At 40.9% G+C, this 21003-nt stretch overlaps 1 protein-coding gene across 1 annotated transcript in view; it reads left to right on the top strand.

Annotated features, from left to right (window-relative positions):
• Positions 1 to 3645: 3645 nt before the first annotated feature.
• DAAM2 (dishevelled associated activator of morphogenesis 2) overlaps positions 3646 to 21003 on the top strand; it is a 203397-nt gene continuing 186039 nt past the window's right edge. The window contains exon 1 of the mRNA XM_031060132.1: positions 3646 to 3737. The gene's annotated coding sequence lies outside the window, so the exon portion shown is untranslated. The remainder of the gene's footprint in view (positions 3738 to 21003) is intronic.

The following is a 21003-nucleotide window of genomic DNA, read 5'->3' as shown; positions in this document are numbered from 1 at the left end:
GAGTATGATCCCTGGTACAATTCAGAGGTAGCTGTGGTAGTGTCTTAGAACAATCCTTCCTGGCATGTTTATCTACAACAGTTTGCCTTCCAAACTCTTAAACTGTTTACTAATTCTTGGTAAGCCATGATGCTGCTTCAAGCCTCGGAAATGAAGATATCTACAAGACCTGTAGGTAGTTTCCCTCTGGTCAGTGCAATGGAGAACTAAACCCGGGGCCAAGAGTACACACTGAATAGAATTCCATCATTCAAAATGAAAGGAAAATCCCTGGGTGGATTTAAAAACTAGGGCCAAGGCTGTGTGCATCTGAGGACAAAGACAGAGCTCTCTGCATGCTTTAGTGTGTGCTGTTCTTTGAACATATGCCATAACTTTGCATTTCCTGAATTCAGTGGATTGGAAAAAAACCTGGCAGTTTCCCAAACTGAAATGTATGCAGAAATAACATACATAGCAACACCAGTGCAGGAGAAAAAAACCCAACATCTGAAATAACCTCATACTTAAATGTGTAAACTGATCAACTATGGGGTTCAAGAAAGAATTTATCTTCTCTCTTCAACCACTCATCCTTACGTAATATTCCAGCCCACAACTGGCTGGATGTAGTGTGTTTTCCATTCTTCATGCTCTGAATCATCAGGTATCTAACCACTGCTTGAGGCAGTGTACTAGATTAGTGAGCTGAATGGCCTGTTCCACTATGGCAGCAAGACTAGTATTTTAATAGGGTTTCATTTCCTTTGGTTTATTGTTTTGTTATGTAGCACTAAGGGAATGACAACTGGACTTGTACAGTTGCACATGTGAACATGAATTACGCTGCTTTGGATCTGAGGAGCACATGCTGTCTTGTTTCAGTCATGTGCAAGTGATGCAGAGGTTTCTCTGTATTTTCTCTGTGTTTTAGGGCTGAGTAGTGCCCATGCTTGTGTTGGTCCAGTGCCCAAAGTTGATCCTCCTCACCCTCCAAAAGTGCCTGTCTCTAGTGTCTTTTGAGAGAATTACTGTTTTAAATAAATTCTGTTTAAAATGAAACAATTTTTTCTCTTGCATGTACATTCCCAATCTAATAGAGAGGGTTCTCAAGTATAGGCAACAGGAGTACAGATTGCCCACAGAGGATTTCTTTGTGCTCTTCATATCATGGTGTTGTGTTCCAAAAAGGGCTTCTGTGGCATCTTGTGGGATTGACTCCCATGGATTCAATGCAGAGGCTATGAATATACAACCATACAACTGGATATTCTACCTTTCATTTTCATAGAGAAATGCAACAGGTTCATAGAGATACTGTCTTAGTCCATGGTAGCTGGAATGTTACAGCACTTCTGATGAGATGAATATTTCTACCTTAACAACTTCATGGTAAGGGGCACATCCCTTCAGGACAGAAATGAAATGTGCTACTGGACACAGGTTAACTGTCACTGTCCATGTCGTGTATGGGTAAACAGAGAATTTCAGTCTCTTGGCACTTCAATCTTGCTGCAAAATCTTTCAAAATAAAGGAATGCCATTTTGTTCTTGGCTCAGCCTGTAAGACAGGCTGTGGTTATTCATGCTTTACTTCTGTCTGATGGTCAGGATTTCCATGTTCCTCCTATTCCACTCTCCAGGGAGAAGATGTAATATAATCTTATAAACTAAACAGAAGAAAGAGGAGTCATGGATAGCCATCTCATCTTTAGCAAACACCAGGAGCCTCTAGTGTGCTTTAGAGGAGCTGAGCCAAGTAAATCTGGTGTGCTGTGGAAGTCCCTGCAAGAAACAGCTTGTGTATCCTACAGAAAAGCCCTGAATCACTCTGCCCTTCAGAGTTCCTGCTGGATACCCATGCGACAAACTGCCAACAGGTAGCAATGTAACTCCAGGGTTGATCTTTAATAAGATTAGCATGCAGCATAACAAGGCAGGGACTCATCCCTGAGTGATCCTTGTTGATGCTGAGTGGACAAGTGACAAATCTCATAGCCAGAGGGGACAACACCACTTGGTCAGTGCTTGGATTGCACTGTCAAAACTGGGTACCTTTTTATTTTTTTCTTTATATATAAAAATATTTTACTTCCTTCGTTTGACTGAATACTGCTTTGGAATTGGGATAATTTTCTGGTTCCTCCATCTGCCAGATTCTTAGACCCATCTTGTAAGTACAAAAGTAGAAATCTCTTCAAAGAGATACCATTTTATTCTGGAATGTATCTCAAAGCTTTTGGTCATAGTGATGATATTACAGTGCATAGGGAAAGCTGCCATTAAAAAGTTATCAGAGAAAATTTGATTTTAAGCCTTTTGAAGTTGATCAGATGATTTTTATTGATTTGAAGGTGATAATGGTAGAGCAGAAAAGTGAATGCATATATATATATATATATATATAAACCTAGTCCACACAGCTCCAAATGCTAAATTTGCTCTGCTAGTAAGTTGCACAGAAAAGAACCTTGGTACATTTTGAAATAGTAATTGCATCTCCAAAAGTGGTACCAAGACATATACTTCTTAACTGCCTACAAATGGAAATGATGTGGTATAAAAAAAACCAAACCCAGTTGCTTATAATAGCAGCACATTTGTACACTCCTGCAGAAAATGTTGAATAAGTTTTGAACTTCTTAAAAAGGTTTGTCTGTAATCAAGCAAAGCTCACTCAAGGAGTTTCACCATATATCATTTCACCTTCAGACTTGTTTCATCTCTTAGATGGGACTACTGATACTTACAGGCTTATAGCCATGCTCAGCTTCTAAATACAAAACAAAGAGGTCTTATCAGTCCAAATTTATCACCACTTACCTCAGCAGGATTATACCATGAGAGCATTTCACTCTTCAAGTACTGATTAACATTAATGCTAATACTGTTTTGGTTTTTGCTCTAGCATCTCTTCTCTCCCACATAACACCTAAGTGGCTTTCACAGCAGGTGAAAAGTGTCATACTGTACAGTAGCAAAGGAATAATGGAAAGATGCAAATAAGCAGAGCATAATGGAGATCAAATACTAAATTAATTTCCTGAGCTGGTATTTATCCGAAATGACGCATTTCTAGAGAAGATATTTTGACGTTAGGAGGGAAGATGGCCAAAATAGCCCACATGCTTGAGAAAACAATCCAGCTAAAAGGGGTTAGTGCCAAAGTGAAAGAGGATGTGGACAAGATGCTTGGAAGGCCCTGTTTCAGTCCTGTTTTAGTAAAATCCAGTAAAAGCCTGGACACAGCTTGGAGTGTGTCTGTGAGAGATCTCTATGTCACGCTTGATTCAAACCCTGTTTAAGCACAGCTGAGAGACTGGAAAACCACTTTCCAAATGGGGACTTTCATGACAGATAGTTACAGGCTGGGTGTGGATATAATATACCATGGACGGAAAAGTACAGGTACTGCCTTTTGCCAGGGACTTATACAACCACATCTGTAGTTCTCCACAGTTTCCTCCCTGAACCCCTTGGAGAGGTTTTCTATTAAAAATTACAGATTCCCCCCTGCCAAACTGCAGTTTTAAATCTACCTAGAAAAACTTTTAGATTGTTCATTCCATAAATATCTCTTGCAGGCTGCCTGACGTCAGAGGATTTGAGAGAGAGGCTGGTCTGAAAGTGAAAACAGCAGCAGTTCCAGTCTCACTCTAACAGCAGTGCCAGCGAGAGGAGCAGTACAGGCATTTCTCTGTGTGGATTACGGGACTGCAGAACGGGGAGGATCCACGCAGACACACGGCTACTACAATGTAAGTGCAGCTGCTGCAGAAAAGCTCCTCATGTTTTTGCTTGTTTCCAAGAACAAATCCCTGCAAGTACTGATTGTCTTTCTTTCTTCTTTCTTTTTCTCCTCTGAAATATCCTGAAGCTAGCTTGGCAGCACACACAATTCAGGTTTAGTTTGATTGCTTCTCCCAAAGGTATGCAGAGGGGCTGACAGTGCAGGCTTTTGCACTCTTCTGTATGCAGATGGGGGTGACAGGAGATGAGGGAGGTCTGAGGAGAGCGAGGAGGGGATGGTCATATTTTTAGAAGACTGCAAAATTAACTGAAATTCAGCTAGTTCATGTTCTGGTAGCAGGAAAGGAAAATCCCAAATAAGCCTTAGGCAAAAATCAACTTCCTTAGGTAACTCCACAATGTAGGATTTCTTTTTTAACTCTTTAATCCCTTGTCATATTGTGCAGCAAGAAGCTCCTCTTTCCTTATGAGGATGACAGGAAATTCCCTGGCCCCTGACAATGAAGTCCTGTCCCACTCTGCCAGGCTACTGGTGATAAAAAATTACTAAAACAAGTAAGGGGAGTCACTTGGCTAAATCTGCCAAATTTAGCATATTGACCCCGTACTTGCTTGATATTAATGGCTCTCCAGAGAATCCCCTGCTTCTGCAGAGAAGAGGTGTCTCTCACATCTAAAACCTAGATGTAACAGGGTCACACATGAACAAGTCGCCTACTACAAGGAGAATCTCCCTGCAGATACTGATACAGGCACCTGGTCCAAGTCCAAACTAAAAGTAGTGATGCTTAGTAATTTTTTTTTAATACCTCTGCAGTCCAGAGATTCCCAAGCCTACTCCATAAGATGCTGTTTTCAATGGGGCACACAGCTGTATCTATTTGCAATTAAAATTCAATGCTGCATTTAGTTAACCTTACCTCCTGTGAGATTGAAAACAACCTCACACCTGGGTGTCTGTTCATTCTTCAAGTGGAGAAGAGAGCAGTTCTTGGGACAGCTGTGTAGGCAGCTGTCCTTTTCATTGGCATCTTCTCTAATGAGACCCATGACAGAAGCAGCTTGCTTCCCCAGGAACAGTTTGAGGCCTCCTGCATGAAGATGACACACTTTGCAAGCACTTGTAACTGCAGGAAGCTCTTGGCCAGCAGGAGCATTGTTGGCCTGTGCAGTTGCTGGAAGGAGAGATGATGCCCTTGAGCATAAACAGAAAGCTGGGCTGAGGAGCAGAAGCCATGTGAATTGCACAATGCGAGTCCCCATGCTGTTAGCAATTGGCTTCAGCCAACAATCAGTCTCAAGAAAGGCTGCTGCAAGTCAGCATTCCCTGCATCGGGCTGTTTTGATAATGGGAAAAGTCTGCAAATACTTTTCCTCTTGAGGGTGGCAGAGTGGGTTATCGGGGCAGGGAGAAGGCAATAAAAGAGGAAAATTGAGGACTGAAAGGAAGGAGGGTTACTGGGATCTCCACTGCATATTGAAATTAGGCGAGTGTAGTTAGCTGTGCTGGAAACATTTGCAGGTTGCTGTAATCACTGTGCTGGCTAATGTAATGGAGATACTGGGCAGGTGGTCAAGGTCTAATACCCACTAAGGGATGCCATGCTATGCAAATCATGAGCTGGAGAATAAGCAGCTGTACTGTTGCATGTGTAAGGATGCAAAAAAAGAGCAGATCCTGCAAGGGTCTCAAAAAGCAGATCCTGCAAGGATGTACTTTGGAAGTGAAGTCTTCAGACTTGGAAGGACTCATACTGGGATCTGAACTACTTTGCTGTGACATATCAGAATTTTTTCCTCTACCCCATTTATTTCTTACTAAATTTTGTTTCCAGTGGGCCAAGCAGCTCCTTTTCCAAGAAGCTGCTTTTTTTTTCTTAACAAAAGACTAAAGCTGGCAATGTAAAAGAAAAATCTCCTTAAGGAATGTAGTAACTTGTTAGAAATCTTTATGCCCCAATAAAAAATTGAGAGCTGTCACAGCCAAGGCAAGTGTCTGGAGCCACAAACACTTTTTACCTGGTTCAACAGTTAGTCTCTCTGAAGTACTTTAGGCAATTTAGAATACTTTAGGCATATATTCAGAACTGCTGAAAGCTGAGAAGGTAAGAAGAGGGACTAAGAAGGAGATAATTCCATACTTGTTTTCATCTGACTGCTTCCTGTCTGTCTCATTATTCCTCTTTCTTTCCTTTGTCTCAGCATCCAATAGGTTAGCAACAGTACCTGTGGGGGTTTGCAAGTCTGGAAATTCCCTGTGGGCTGTCATTTGTGGTTCAACAGGAAAGTTGCACACTGAGTGGAAGGCTGGGAAGAAAAATGGGAAGGGAGATTGATCTGGCAGGACATAAACTCAGTTCCAATGAGAATGCATGGTTTTTAGCATCCTTGAATTTGGATGAGATTGTGCTAGCCAGGAAATTGCTAGTTCAACTATGGATGGACTTACCCTGGAAGCAAGATTAAAAAAACACAACATGAACAAGGCAGGCATCTTTTCAGTTTTGTTTTGTGGAACAGAAAGCTATTGCCTGTTGCAGCTTATGACAGTCAGTGTAGCCCTGAGGTTTTAGAAGTCTATATTATGTGTTACGAAGTGAGGTCTCATGGTTTCACAGAGCTGAGTAAGCAAATTCCCTGGATAGCCTAGTGGCTTTACCACACCATATCACTTGTCTGCTGCTATCACTGCTGGTTTTTTTTAGTTGTGCTTCTTATGTGTAGTTCTGTTCATCCTGAAAATCGGTCACAAAAATTTTTCTTACCAAGTACAGAAGTACTTACTGTACTTCATTGACAGGGAGGCTCATCAAGAGTTGAATAGCATCTTGAAGGGATCTCCAAAATGTTTTGGGCTTGCTCCATCTGCTTTAGTCAATATAAAATTCCCCCAAGGTCTGATGGTATCCGAAAAACCCATCTAGTCCCTCCAGGCCAGCCATCTGACTTAAGAGATTGAGCAATCAGGGGACACTATTTCCTGACACATAGGGGAAGGATGTGTGGGAGGCTTGGCTTTCAGCACTTTAGTTGCTGTGAATTTTCAAACCTGGGTCAGTCCTATGGAGAGCTGACCCTCTCTCCCTTCCCTGCCCTTGCAACCCCCAGGCAAGCACAGCATGTTCCTAAATTAAAAGAAAGCTGAGTGCTCTTATTTTCATTGGATGAAAGATTTTATGTGTATTTTCCCATGCTTTTTGGTTTGTTGATTATTGACAGCGGTGTCTCATGTGGCTTTTCCATTTGCCAGTTGTGATCCCTAATATCACATTCCTCTGAACTCAGGCATGTGCAGAAAACTGGTAGTTTTCAGTACACATACTAACATGCAGTAGTATGAATAATTTATCATATTTCTGCAATTCCACTTAACAATGACGTTACTTCTGTTTGGCACAAGTCTGTTATCAGGCCAAGGAATTGTTATCTTCCAACCTGAGTGACCTGAGACACAGAGAGTGCAAGTCAACTCTCATCTAGTAAAAGTTTTCTGGAGCTTTGTATTGTTCAAGAAACTTACTCCATGCTTCAATTCTAATTCCAAGTAACATCAGAACTTAGTACAGAGAAACTGAGGCCCAAGTTGCACAAAGTAACCTGTAATTTTGGCTCTTTATTTTTAGTGTCTTTTAAGACACCAAGAGACTCAAAAATTGAGGCAGCCAAAATTATAAGCTGTTTTTGAAATGCTGGCTGAGGGACTTGGGCAAATCTACAGAGTACATTTGATTCTGCTCACATACTTCTTACAGCAGAGTAACTTTCTGAAGGTCTGTGAAACTACTGAAACTACTGCTGGTTTACAGCAATGGAAGGCACAGACAAATGTGTTCCATGTTGCTAGAAGCTCCCATAAGCTCTGGTGTGTCAGTTCTGTCCTCATGGTTTATTTCTCTTGACAGGGTGTTCCCAGCTGTGATTTGCTGAGAACCATGAAGGCACATGAGCACATCACACCCCGGGCAGTGCTATTGGTAGAGTAGCCTCAAGCTATCTTAGTACTGTGTGTTGTTAAATGGGTACCTGCTGATGATCAAACAAGCTTTTCCCTCCCTGAGGCTTTGTGTCTGTTTATATGTTGCCCAACATTCATGCTCCCCGTTAGATATCTATTTTCAGTTTGCTATATGATATTTCAATACTTGAAATTTTGGCTTCTCTGGTGATCTCTGTAGTGTCAGATAATGTCTCCTGATAGTAGGAGTTTACTAGACACAGGACAAAATCTATGGTGACCAATGACAGGACCTGAGGGAATGGCCTGAAGTTGTATCAGGGGTGGTTTAGATTGGATATTAGAAATAGATTCCTCACCCAGCGGGTGGTTGGGCGCTGGAACAGGCTCCCCAGGGCAGTGGTCAGCACAGCACAGCCTGACAGAGTGCAAGAAGCTTTTGGACATTGCTTTCAGGCACATGGTGTGGCTCTTGGGGATGGTCCTGTGCCGGGCCAGGAGCCGGACTCAGTGATCCTGGTGGGTCCTGTTCAACTCAGGCTACTCTGTGATTCTGTAACATGGAGTAGCAAAGTGAACAGGAGAAGCTCAGGGGTTTTTTTAATTTAGTAGAAAAGTTATTCTGACAGTAGGGCAGGCTTTCACCAGAGATAAGGCTTTTCTGGAGTTAAAAATTCCTACTTCAGGTAAAAAGAAGGAAATAGATAAGAAAGGGATGAGATCAGAAGACTTGCTGGAATTCAAGGAATGGGAGCTGGAGATCAGAAGGATGTGTTTAGACTGTGAAAATGGAAATAGAGGTAACCTTGAGGCACTGAGAAAAACTTCGGCAGCAAGGAAGAAATAGGCTTCATCCCTGAATAACAAGTGCTTGCTGACTTCCCAGTACTAATTGCTGAAGTTGGTATTTCTGCTCATGAATTTTGAAGTTCACATTTGTTTTTGTTGGAGAATATTTTTCTCTTCACTGTGTCCCAAAATAACTAAAATCCAGGCAATGTATGTGCCAGCCCAGCTCTTCTTTGAAATGGGGACAAAGCTGATTTGTGAGACCCAACAAGTCTGTTCTGTCTCCCCGGTATAGGACTTTTATAAAAGAGGCATAAACAAGAACTCCTTTCTATTGTTTTATAGCTTTTATTATTCAATAATAAATTCAAGGCAGTGAACAAGCCTGATTTGGGGGGCTTTTCATATGGTTTGCTGTTTGGAGGGGCAATCTTTTAGCTGCTTAAAGAATTGGATTAATGAGCTGTGAAGACTTAAGTGATAGAAACTTGTACAGTCCCCTGTTCCTCTTTGAAGAATATGATCAAGTCCATTTTAACATTATAAGATCTGACATGAAGATGTGTTCCCAGGACAGTTTCACAGAATAAATACACAAACACAGACACAAAAGAGAAGAAACATTTCTGCCAAGGGGCACAATCCAGGTTGGATTTATTGTGAAGAAATCATGCAAGCGTACCCTTGAAGGTTTAAGAGCACATGGTAATATTTTCTTCTCCTAAGACAAAGCTGTGGGAAGAGGTAAAAAATTTTGGAGGATGGGTCCCCTATTAAACATGATAATCTGGCTATTCTCCCATCTGCAGGTCCTAAACTGAAAGGATTGAGCAGAGGTAGGATCAGACTATATGTGGGTTTTTAATATGCTTTCCCTATACATCTGCAGCTGACCTTTACTTGGAGATATGGTTCTGGTTTAGATGGATTTCTGACTCTATGTAGTCAATTTTATATTCCTGTGGTCTTTGTGAGAGAAAACAATGTGAAGATCCTCTGATGCTTCAGCAGTCATATCTATAAGATGTTGACTGAGGAAGCTGACCAGACACATCACGAACCTCCAGAAACTTATTCATATTTTGGATGCCTTTAAGTGTCAAGAATGCATGTGAAGAAATTATACCTGCATTTTTAGCACTGTCTGCATCTTCTGGACATTGAAAAAAGGGATCAGCATCTCTGCTGGTTCCCCAGTTGAAAAGTAGATTACAAAGAGTGACAATTTTTCAGAAAATATTTAACTTGCTAACCCTTCTCTAGTTATGTTTTAGGGATGTTTTGTATTTTCTTTTGCATTTAAATGTTTCTTAAAACATTTCAAACAGGCATACTCATCAGTAGCATATTGTCACTGATACTTTCGTAACTAACAAATATTTTGAGTGCTTCCATTTTCCAGGAAAGCTCAGTGCTTTAGAAATAAAAAAAAAAAAATTAGGATATTTTAAAGTAAATCATGCTGGTCTTTAAAAATCATTAATCTCTTTGCACGCTCTTGGTCCTGCACTGCCATCTGTTTTCTTTCAAATCTCCAGAAGGCTGTGACAGAAATACATGGGAATCCATGTTGTTCTGCATCAGCCTGCCAATTCTGCTCCTTTGCTTGTCAGGTCAAAGCAAACAACCTTTTCAAGAAGGAATGAAACAACTGGGGAACTGTTTAAGCATCTTTGTCTCTGCTGATCCTTGCAAAGAAGTTTCCTGGACTCTTCTAGAGGTGTAACATGATTTCCCTTTAACATAAATCCATTGTTTTCCCCCTAGTGTGTTACAGCAGTCCATTCCCTCTGAAAACATGTAGTCAATAAATCATCAGCCTACAATATAGCAAGTTCTGTACTTTCCATTGGTTTAAGATCAAGCCCCAAATGCTGTGGGTATTGTATGACTATTAGTCAGATTGTTTCTCGTAGAGCTGGGTCATGTCAATGGACTGTTCCTATTTGACCAGAAGTTAAATGCTGAGAATATTTTCTTGTCTGCAATCATACACTGTATAAAAATGTGAGGATAAACCACATATATATAGCAGATGAAGTCAGCAATTTATTGTTTGCATCCAGCACATTCCTCTGGAAAATTTCCAAGCACTTTGCAAATATTAGTGGATTTAGCATTTTGGGAAACTGAGGCACAATTTTCTCAGAAGCCTGCAAACTAATGAGGATCTGTACTATCACATAAGTACTCTCACTGCAGGTAGGTTAGACCCATTTTTTTCATATACCTTTATGTCTTCTGAAGTGTTAGTGTAGCAAAGCCATAGTTAATAATTAAAATATTATAACATAATCTTAATCATTATGTTGCTTTTAGTCTCCTGTCTATAGACAAGCCATATATCCACCAAAATCACACTTCTCCCAGAATGCAAGAGTGTCACCCTATTTCAGAGTGGGTACTTCTTTCCATTTTTACTCCCTCCCTCACATCTTCCCAGAGCCTTTAGTTACAATCTCCCATTCTTCCTACACTCCACACTTCATTTAGGTTTTTGCCTGTATTGAGACTATGGAACTTAGGTACTGCTGATAATGGTTGTAAGAGAATTACCCTACTAGGTGGAATGGGTTTATTTGTTAGATAAAACAGCATACATCTGTAGAGAAGGTTTGCCAGGATATTATTCTTCCTTACAAGCCTTAGGAATGGAGCCATCCACCAGTGCAGACAATCTTGGTTTTCTTACTGAGTCACTGACCATTAAGCTGGGATGCCTGGACTGTGAGTACCCTCCTTAAATCCATTTGGCAGAATCCTGACCCCCCTCTAGGCAGGTGACCCCCATCAGCATCTGCACAACAGATGAAAGAAAGCAAGATCTTGACCAAACATGAGGGGACTTCAGTCCTTTGCTACTTTTGCAGCCGTGTATACAGCGGGAACCAATTAAACTGTTTCTAACAGCTGAGTGCACAGAGAGACAGTTGGTTTTGTTCTCACTTGAGCTCTGATGTGTCAGCATCCTCCTGCACTGTTATGCAGGGATAGAGTAATAACCATGCTAGGGCCCTGCCAATATGAACTGTCTTCCAACTGTGCCCTACTGAGATATGAACTTGCCCTCTTTGCTTGTTTCATACTTTTACTGCCCTGTGGGTCAGGCGTCCCAATGAGTGAATCTCTCTGGCTCTGTTGTAGAGGCCCTGAAATGTGTTGCCAATGCCAGAAGTACAAAGCTTGACCTCAGCCTTTCATCGTCAGCAGGATTCAGGCAGTCTGTGTGAATGTTACAAAGTCTTTGGCACTCACCATTACTAAGTTATAGGGAGAAAAACAGACGCATTTTCTGACTGAAAATTTCTGCAATTTTCCTTGGGGGACCCATGAATTGTTTTCCAGCTGTGTCTGGACTTATCTAGAATAGCTTCATGTACCTGCTGGGCGACATGTGTTGTGCTATAAACACCCTACTGTGTCCTTCATGACACATTTTCTGTTAAATCAGAGGCAAAATTTAGCAAGTGACTCCTCACTGTCTCATCTCCTGCTTACTTTCAGTGGTGATGTTTACAATATTCACATCTATTGGGACATCTCCAGGGGCCCCTACTCTTTCTGATTTACACATCTGTTAGTGTAGCTAAGCTACTGTGGAATGGGAACCTTATCTAAGGAAATACTGTAAGGTAGGTAGGTCAAATTTGATAGGTCAAATTACAGTTGACCTATCATAATGTAGTAACATTTTCATATGGTATCACTGTACTTTTACCAAAAAGCAATATAAGATTGTCAATTCATCAGTTCTGAGAATCAGTTTTTCAATTACTGGCTCTGATTTTTGCAATATACATCAACATACAATTCAGATTAAATGCACATCAATATTTTGAGTTTTTTTCTAATTTTGACATAAAGAAAAAGTTATCTCTAGTTTTATGTATTTTTATCCACTGGTGGACTAAATTTTATAATCTCTAGAGTCAGTTAACAGAGGTCAGGGAGATGATATTATACCTCTGTACAATGAAATACCTGGTTTGTCATTGTCAGCTGCTTTAAACTAAGAATGAAAATTGCTGCCTCACTTCAGACTGGAAAACTTATCTAATTGTTTCCCACTGGTCACTTGAAAAGGCAAATGTTAATGTGTGATAGTTTTGGAATAAATGTGCTGTGGAGACTGCTGGACTACATGTCTATTACACAGTTGTCTATGATTGTAGGAAACAGGATGTGATGACCTTGTAGTCTTATACTGCCATGAATGCATATGACCCAGAATCCAGCTGACCACCCCACAGACCCTGGTGACACGTGGGAGTGCAGCAAATTAAAATGGAAGCAGATGGTGAAAAAGTACCCTCTGTGTTTTGCCTTGTCTTTTCTTTGAGGGACGTTGCCTGAAGTCTTTGATCCAAATAGCCTGCTGAGGAAACATGTCTCTGAGCTAGGCTGAAACAACACTGGGAACACTGTCTACAGTTCTGGGTACTCAGTGCTAAGTGGTTACACAGTGGAAGAGAGAGATAGGCAACTTTCATTTTTTCTTTGAGCCATTTTTAGTCATGGTCTCTTGGGATTCTTGAGCTCCTTCAGGAATAAACCTAATTCACAAAGAAGCTAGAGGGAGATGGACAGTTTGATGCCAGACTGGGGGCCAATGCCTCCAGGGAAATGGGAAAAACTCTTTAACTTTCATTAGGAATTCCTTCATTGTAAATCTTGGGCTTGCTTCTACTGTCTGACCAGTGCCCTTAACTTGGGGTATGTGCTTTTCAGTGTATTATCTATCTCTTTGTCTGCTTGCTTGCAATGGAACAGCCAAGGCTGCACAAAACTACAAGGTTTATTTCTTAGGTTTTCTGTACAAGACTGTGTGAGCTTCAATCTATCAGCTCTCTATGTTCCTGTATTTGTGGCATTTGGAATTTTAAAGCTTCTCACCAACATTTTGGAGGCCTGTTTCTAGGGCTGAATTTTGGCATTTGATGTGGATCATACACGCTGCATCCTGTGATGCTATTAGGGTGGGAAATAATGGGCCCTGTATCCTCAGTGAAGCTCATGGAGAAATTCACTCATGGGTGTCACAGAAGCAGTTTTCCCAGTCCTGTGATATTTAGTCTAGAAAATCTCCATGTAGAATAAGATGTCACGCTGGATTTGTTTAGTAGCTCTGGGCTTCAGTTATCTCTGAACATCCCATGAAGCTTTAGGGTCACAGCAAATGCTGTACTGCTCCTAGGCAAATGCAGCCAGACTGGAGTTTGTTCAGCGGTCACTGTGCCTGGCTCTTAAAACACCAAGCTCACGTTTACATATTCACTGAGACACAGTAATCACTGCATTATACCGGCGTCTGTGTATCTGACACACCCAGTGATTTGTTTGCAGACTTTCCCACACCCTCAGAGTTACTACTTCTCAGTTTGGATCACTTTTACCATGTCTGTGTCAGGTGTCTTTTTCTCTCCAGATATTTTTGGGCGCAGCTGATCGCAGCAGGTCGAGAGGACAAGACAAATCTACCTTTTGCAGCTCACCTGTGTTGCACCATTAGAGAGCATTAAAGCAATCAGGGAACTGGGCTGATTATTGTAGATGCCTTCCAACTGAGCTGTTCTAATTTTACTTCTATTCCGCTCCTGCTTATGTAAGGTTTTTTGTTGCTGTTGTTAGGCTTGGTTTGCTTTTTTAAAACTTTTTTTTTTTAATGTGTGGCTTCTACCCATGTGTTTACCATTGTTCATTCTTTTTGCTCTTCTCTCTTCATGCAGCGGAGGAATATCACAGCACTGAGGTTCCAAGATGGGCATAACTAAACCTCACTGCACTGAACCACTTGGCCAACAGAGGCCTTTTATATTCTTCCTGTCATTTGGTATCAGAATAAGGATTTTTTTTAGACTTCTTTAAATGGTCTTTCCAATGTGTCAGAAATCTGTGTGGTTATGTTTATCAGTATATTATGACTTTTTTTGCCTCGTTTGACATGTGTCAGCTACTGAAGGTTCTCTGCTGTAATATGCTTCAGAGGTGACTAAGTAGCTCCTTGTCCAGCCTGCTTTGCTAATTGTGCTGAGCCAAGTAGTATCTGTTGGGTATGCAAGCATGGAGGATGAGGAAGGGCTTCGTCAACTCAAGGAAACTAATGAGTTGTAGGTAGGAGCTATGATGCTGGTTTGGCCAATAATTACAGGCTGCAGACTTCACAGGTCCCTAAAGCTGAGCAAACTCCATCTTGCTTAATACATTGATGAAATACTGAAGGGTATATGAAGCAGTGCTGATCACTTAGAGGCATGTATCAATTTGGAATCAGGTCTAAGAACAAAATCTGGGGAATTTCATATTATAGGATATCAGAGTTTCTTGTCTGTGCTCCACAGTGCTTTTGAGCACTAAACCAATAATCTGTGAGGAAAAATACAACAGTTTAGACTATCAGAAAGCATAACTTATAAAATAAAGTAACAATTTTGGTCAGTGCATTATTTGATTCAGCAATATACATAGTTCTCAGATACTTATGATTAGGTACACTAAGAATGGGACACAGCCTAATATAGCTGACTTTGATTTCTAGTTTCCTTTTGTCTTATGGTTGCTTGTTTCTGACTCAACACAGATTTTGAACAAACTATCCTCTTCCAAAAATTGTTAATATAGATGGTCCCTTGGACTCCATGGCTCTGTGTCTGGGAGTTGGGTTCTACTGGTATGATTACATGACAACATTTACAAAAATATTTCTTATCTGTTGATGCTTCAGTTTTTGTGTTAAAAATTTATATAATTTATGATGCAACCCAAAACACCGCAGCTCTAACAGATTTTGGCTTTAGCCTGTAGGGCTTGGGTTTTTCTTCAGAACTGGTGAGCATACACATCACCAGTTGACTTCAAAAGAAATTGTGGGTGCAGAGGCATTCAGTCATTTGCCCAGGGTCACAGTGATGGTCAGGATCAGAGCTCCACAGGGCAATTCCTGGCTCCAAGTAAATAAACACACATGCCAGACTGGGAGATACTTCTGAGCTGTGCAAGGATCTTGTGTAGCTGCACCTTTAGAAGTGGGTCTTGTCTTTCACAATCAGATTTAAGCAGCTACACTTCTAAAAAGAAAATAGCTATTGTCACCTGTGCAGTGACAGTAACTACCAGGTAAGTAGGAACTATTGTACACTACTGAAAGTGTCCTTTCAACTGTAATGATTGTTTTGGAAATATCACAGCTTGGAAATTGCTTGGAATGATCCTTCTGTGTTGGCTTGACCTACCTGGTTGCAAAGAGTGAGCCAGTGAGCCAGTGCTTCATTTTTTATCTCACTTACCATGACTGACCTTGCATCAAAGATGTGTGTGAACAATGCAGCAAGCCCTGCTGGTTTTGGGGGCTATTTGGTGGGGTTTTTTGTGTTTTTTTTTTTGTTTGTTTGTTTGATTGTTTGTTTGGTTTTTTGTTGTTGTTGTTTTTGTTTTTGGTTTTTTTTTTTCATATCTGCTGCGGTAAGTTTAAGGCTTACTAGAAAATTTAACCATCACATCCTCATTGTTCCTTATAGTGTCAGCTGAATTGGCTAGGGAGTTCTGACTGCACCTTTTCACAAAGTCCATGAGCTCTCATTAGCACACTCCAGTGATTGGGGTGCAGCGTGCTGAGCAAAACCTCCACATACTTCAGGAATAATGTAATCTGTTTTTTTGTCTGAGGTCTAAACATGATTTATCTAATGGTGATTTAGAACTTAAATAGAAGTAAATCTGGAGAAGTGAGCTAAATATTTTTCTCCTTTAGCTGAGTTGTCTAAACACTGGGGACTAAGAGCTTATGCAGAACCTTCTAACACTGGGTGAGTCAGGCATGATTATCCCTCTTTTAGAGAGTACAGAGTCAGAGACATGAATTGGCTTGCCCATGCCCACACAGAAATGCACAAGTAATGTCAGCATTACAAGTTGGTTACTCAGAAGTGCACAGATGTGCAACATATATCACACTTCTTCCCACCCTAAGTGCCATAAAGACTGCTTGCAAGGTCACACTCTTATCTTAATAACTTTTCTGAGTATGGGTTTTCTCTTTCATTTTGATTTTCTTTTCAATATAAAAATAATCACACCTAAAGCAAAGTATTTCAACATGTACATTTTTGTCATCATTGAAAAACTTCAGTTCGTTGGATCTGAAAATATTTGTACCTGTAGAACGTTCTTTTATTGGCTCTTCTGGGTAAACCTGTACACACTGGTGAAAAGTGGGAGAGAGCATATGAAGATTTTTCAAAAGTGATTGAAGAAAATATTCCTGGCTCTAGCAAAGCACAACGCTGAAAATGAGAGGGCAATCAATTTAAATGAAACCAGTGAGTTCTAAAGGTTCAGAAAACTTCAGGTTGATGCTGATGCTGAGACTTGGGTATCCTGTCTCTTGACAATTTATGAATACTTTTGTGTCTCCCTTAATGTTGGGCATAACTGTTTGTGTCAACTTCCCTGTGTTCCAGAGTAGAATCTACAGGCCCTTTCCTTTAAAGCTTTTGGAATTTACATAACCCTGCAATTGTAGCAATGCAAAATGTGGCTCTGGTTACAATAACAAGGGTTTAGGGAACGCAGGGAGAGATTGCAGCAGCAAAGGCATAAAAGTAAAACAAAACAAAACTCTACATGCTGTTTTAATTTTCAGCAGCCACGTGAGGACTGTCCTGCAGTTCCTGGCTATAAATAAATCTCTACCATCATAGGAAGACAAAAACCAAAACAGTTCACATTCCTTCCAAATTTTCTTAAGGTTATGAAAAATAAAGGAATGGTAAATATTTCAAAAGTAGAGTGTGTCTTTGCTAAGGAATGTCAAATTATTACTCAAGGGGGTTGATATTTGCATTAAGTAAAGAAATTTGGCTTAAAACCTCTCTTTCCCTGCTCCATCTCTTGCAGCTCTTTTAAGAAAACCACTCAGGACTGCATATAGAAAGTTTGCCAGGGAATGCTTCTTAGAACTCCATGCATTCACTGCCTTAGTGTCAGCTGAGGCAGGAACTTCCTTTGAGATGAATGAGCATTACACAGAAGTATGACTGTTGTTTCTTGTCAGATGTTACATTCCAGTTCTTTTACATGGTGCGTTAGGAAGGTGGAGATGAGGATCACTTCATTGCATAGTGAAATGCTGTGGCACTGATAGATGCAGATGTGAATACAGAATCAAACAATGCTCATACCAAAAGCAATACTATAAGAAGAAGCAGGCCTGCTTGATAAGTAAGATTAGAGTTATTACATGTGGTCAAACAAAGATTTGGTCTCCTGTTCAAATCCAGTTTTTTCATCAGAATGAAAAATTGTTACAATTGCAAATGTTGTAGGACAAGCTACCTCACTTTTAGACTCAGGGATGAGAAGATGTAATGCCATGCAAATTGTGTGACTAAGGATAGCTCTTCAGGGAATATAAGGACAGACTGAATCATGAAATGGTAACAAGGGCATGAATGGAGATAACCTTTAGCAGAGACCCCTAGAGTAAACAGGCCCACATGAGGGTTTCTGTACATTAATGAGGTGAAAAGATTTTGTTGAAGCTTCTTTCTCAGAAGGTAGTGATGCCTTAAGTTTTAGCCAGTCTAAGGCAACAATAGAGATACAAGTCTACCATGTTTTAGTGTGGTGAAGTCCCAAACAGTAAGACTGGAGACTACGAAAGAAATATCAACACCAGCAAACTGGGAAGCAATTGTGGTATCCAGGGAAACTGATTTAAATTGACTCTGAGCTGTGGTATTGATTTGAATGGGCATGAGGTCTCCCAGAACAGGATATATTTGAATTTCTGAGTGCTCCCTAAAAACATAGGAAGGAAAGCTGCAGCAGAGGAGGAGTCTGATGTTTCTGTGAAATGGTTCTCCAATAACAGGATCTGCATCACACTACCTCATCATAGTGATGGACCACAAGACAGCTGAGAACTTGTGGGAAATAAACCATAACTTTGGTGGATGTCTGTTATAGATCAAAAAAATGAGTAAAGGAGACCTTCTTTGGACAACTGGAAGAGGCTCATGACTACCTCAATGTCTGCTGGAAGACCAATACCACAGAGCACAAGAAATCCGGGAGGTTTTTGGAGTGATGACAATTTCCTAACACAGATAATGGTTGAGCTGAAGAAAAGAGTCACTCCACTGGAGCTGGCATCCACAACCAACAGACTGGGGGTGTGAAAGTTAAGGGTAGCTTAGGCTGCAGTGACCATGGGATGGCAGAGTTAGGATCCTGAGAGAAGGGAGCAATACAAAAACCAGGATAACAACCTTAGAATTCAGGAGAGCAGACTGTGACAGGGACCTCCTTGAAAGAATTCCACCAGACTTGGCCCTGGCAAGAAGAAAGGTCTGTGAGAGCCCAGTGATTTTCAAGGATCACCTCTTTTAAACTCGAGTTCCTCGTAATGAGCAGGGAATGAAACAAAGGTGTCAGGAGGCACATGTAGGTAAGCAAAGAGCTTCTAACTAAATATAAAAGGAATTTTACAAGAGGTGGGAATATGGTCAGGTGACTTGGAAGTAATATAGAGTCACTATCGGAATGTGTGGGGATAGGATAAGGAAAACCAAGGTCTACCTGGCCTTGAGTCTGCTAAGAGACATACAGGACAACAAAAAGGGTGTCTAAAGGGAGAATGACTGCAAAAGAAAGAAGAGGGAAAAAATAGACCCACTCTTAAATAGTCTAGGGAACCTGGTGGCAAAGGACACAAAAATGGATGAGGTGCTCAAGTCTTCTTCACTGTAATCTTTGGAAGAACTCACCTTGAGAAATCCTATGCCTGTCAGACCTGTCAGCTACAATGTATGGAGTAAGGAACATTCACCCTCGATTAATAAGAATTGGATTAGGGAATATTTAACTGAACTGTACAAATAAACAAGTAAATCCCTGGTACCACACAAAAATGCTGAGGGAGATGTTTAATGTCAATGTGAAGCCGCTCTTGATTAGCTTTGAAAGGTTATAGCCACTGGGGGTGATTCCTGAGGACAGGAAGAAAGCAGTTGTTATTTTTATCTTCAAGAGGGACAAGAAAGGTTGTCTGGACAGGGTGGGGAGCCTCATCTCAATCTCTAGAAAGGTGAAGGAATAAACCATCCTAGAAACCAATTCCAAACATACGAAGGACAAGAATATGACCAGAAGTACTCAGCACAAATCCATAAGGAGAAATAATTCCTGACCATCCTAATAGCCTTCTGTGATGAGATAGGGACAGACTGGTAGATGCTGTTTATCTTGACTTTAGTAAGGCTTTTGACACTTTTACATAATGTCCTTAATTGACAAACTGATGAACTATGGGCTAGATAAGTGATTAGTGACAAGGCTTAGTAGCTAGCTGAGCTGCTGGGCTAGAAAGGTTGCGGTCAGCAGCAAACATATCAGCTGCAGGCCACACAAATAGATTATCCCAGATTTAGTTCTGGGATACAAAACTGTTAAACATCTTCATGAATGGCCTGGGTGATGGGACTGACTGTACTTTAAGCAAGTTTGCTGACAACATAAATCTGGGAAGAAAATTGATAGACCAGATGGTTATACTGCTGTTTGGAGGCATCTCAATAGGAATCTCATGGAATTCAACAAAGGAAAATACCAAGTCCTTTTCCTGAGGAGGAAAAGCCTCATCCATCAGTAGAGGTTGAGGCCAGCCAGTTGGAAAACAGCCTTGTGCAGAAGGACCCAGAGTTCATGTAGGCAACAACTTGAACATGAGTCTGAACTGTACCACTGTGGCAGACAACAGCCTTGGACAATATTAAGAAAAATTGCCAGCAAGTCAAAACAAATGATCTTTTTTCTCTGCTCAACATCTGGAGTGTTGTGTCGAGCTCTGGGCTTCTGCAGGGCAAGAAAGATATGGAGAGAGTGCGATAAAGAGCTGCAAAGATGGTTAAAGGACTGGTGTATCTGACATAGGAGGAGAGAATGAGAGACCTGGGACTGCTTATCAATATGTATGAATACTTGTTGATGTGGGGAGTAAAGAAGATGGAGCCTGACACTTCTCTGTGGTGCCCAGTGGCAGTATGAGAGTTGATAGACACAAACTGAAACATAGGCAATTCCATTTAAACATAAGAAAAATAATTTAATGTGTGTGTGATCAAAACACTGAAGCAAGTTGCTCAAAGATATTATGGAGGCTCCATTTGTGGAGATACTCAAAACCTGACTGGATGGGACTCCAGGCAACCTTCTCTAGCTGACTCCTCTTTGAGCCCAAGGTTTGGAGGAGATGATTGCCAGGGGTCTCATCCAGCCTTAACTGTTCTGTGCTCTGTGATACCTATTTTTTTCTCATGGCTGAGCCAAGCAACTCAAGGATTGTGGTCATAGCTGGCACTTATTATTTTGGTCCAAATAGTATTTGTGATGGACCGTCCCACATCTTCTTAAAATAAGTGACACCAGAGCAAAAATCAGGAATTATGGTGGAAGGTTTTTGTGGGATGGGGAATTTCTTCCTGTGCTATATACAGTTTGAGGTTGGGTAGAGGACTTCACTCTTTTGTGATTCT

This window comes from Geospiza fortis, unplaced genomic scaffold (assembly GCF_000277835.1).
Source record: "Geospiza fortis unplaced genomic scaffold, GeoFor_1.0 scaffold41, whole genome shotgun sequence".
Taxonomy (NCBI): Eukaryota; Metazoa; Chordata; class Aves; order Passeriformes; family Thraupidae; genus Geospiza; species Geospiza fortis.
Note: the sequence above shows the minus strand (reverse complement) of the source record. Positions and strands in the feature narration are given on the sequence as shown.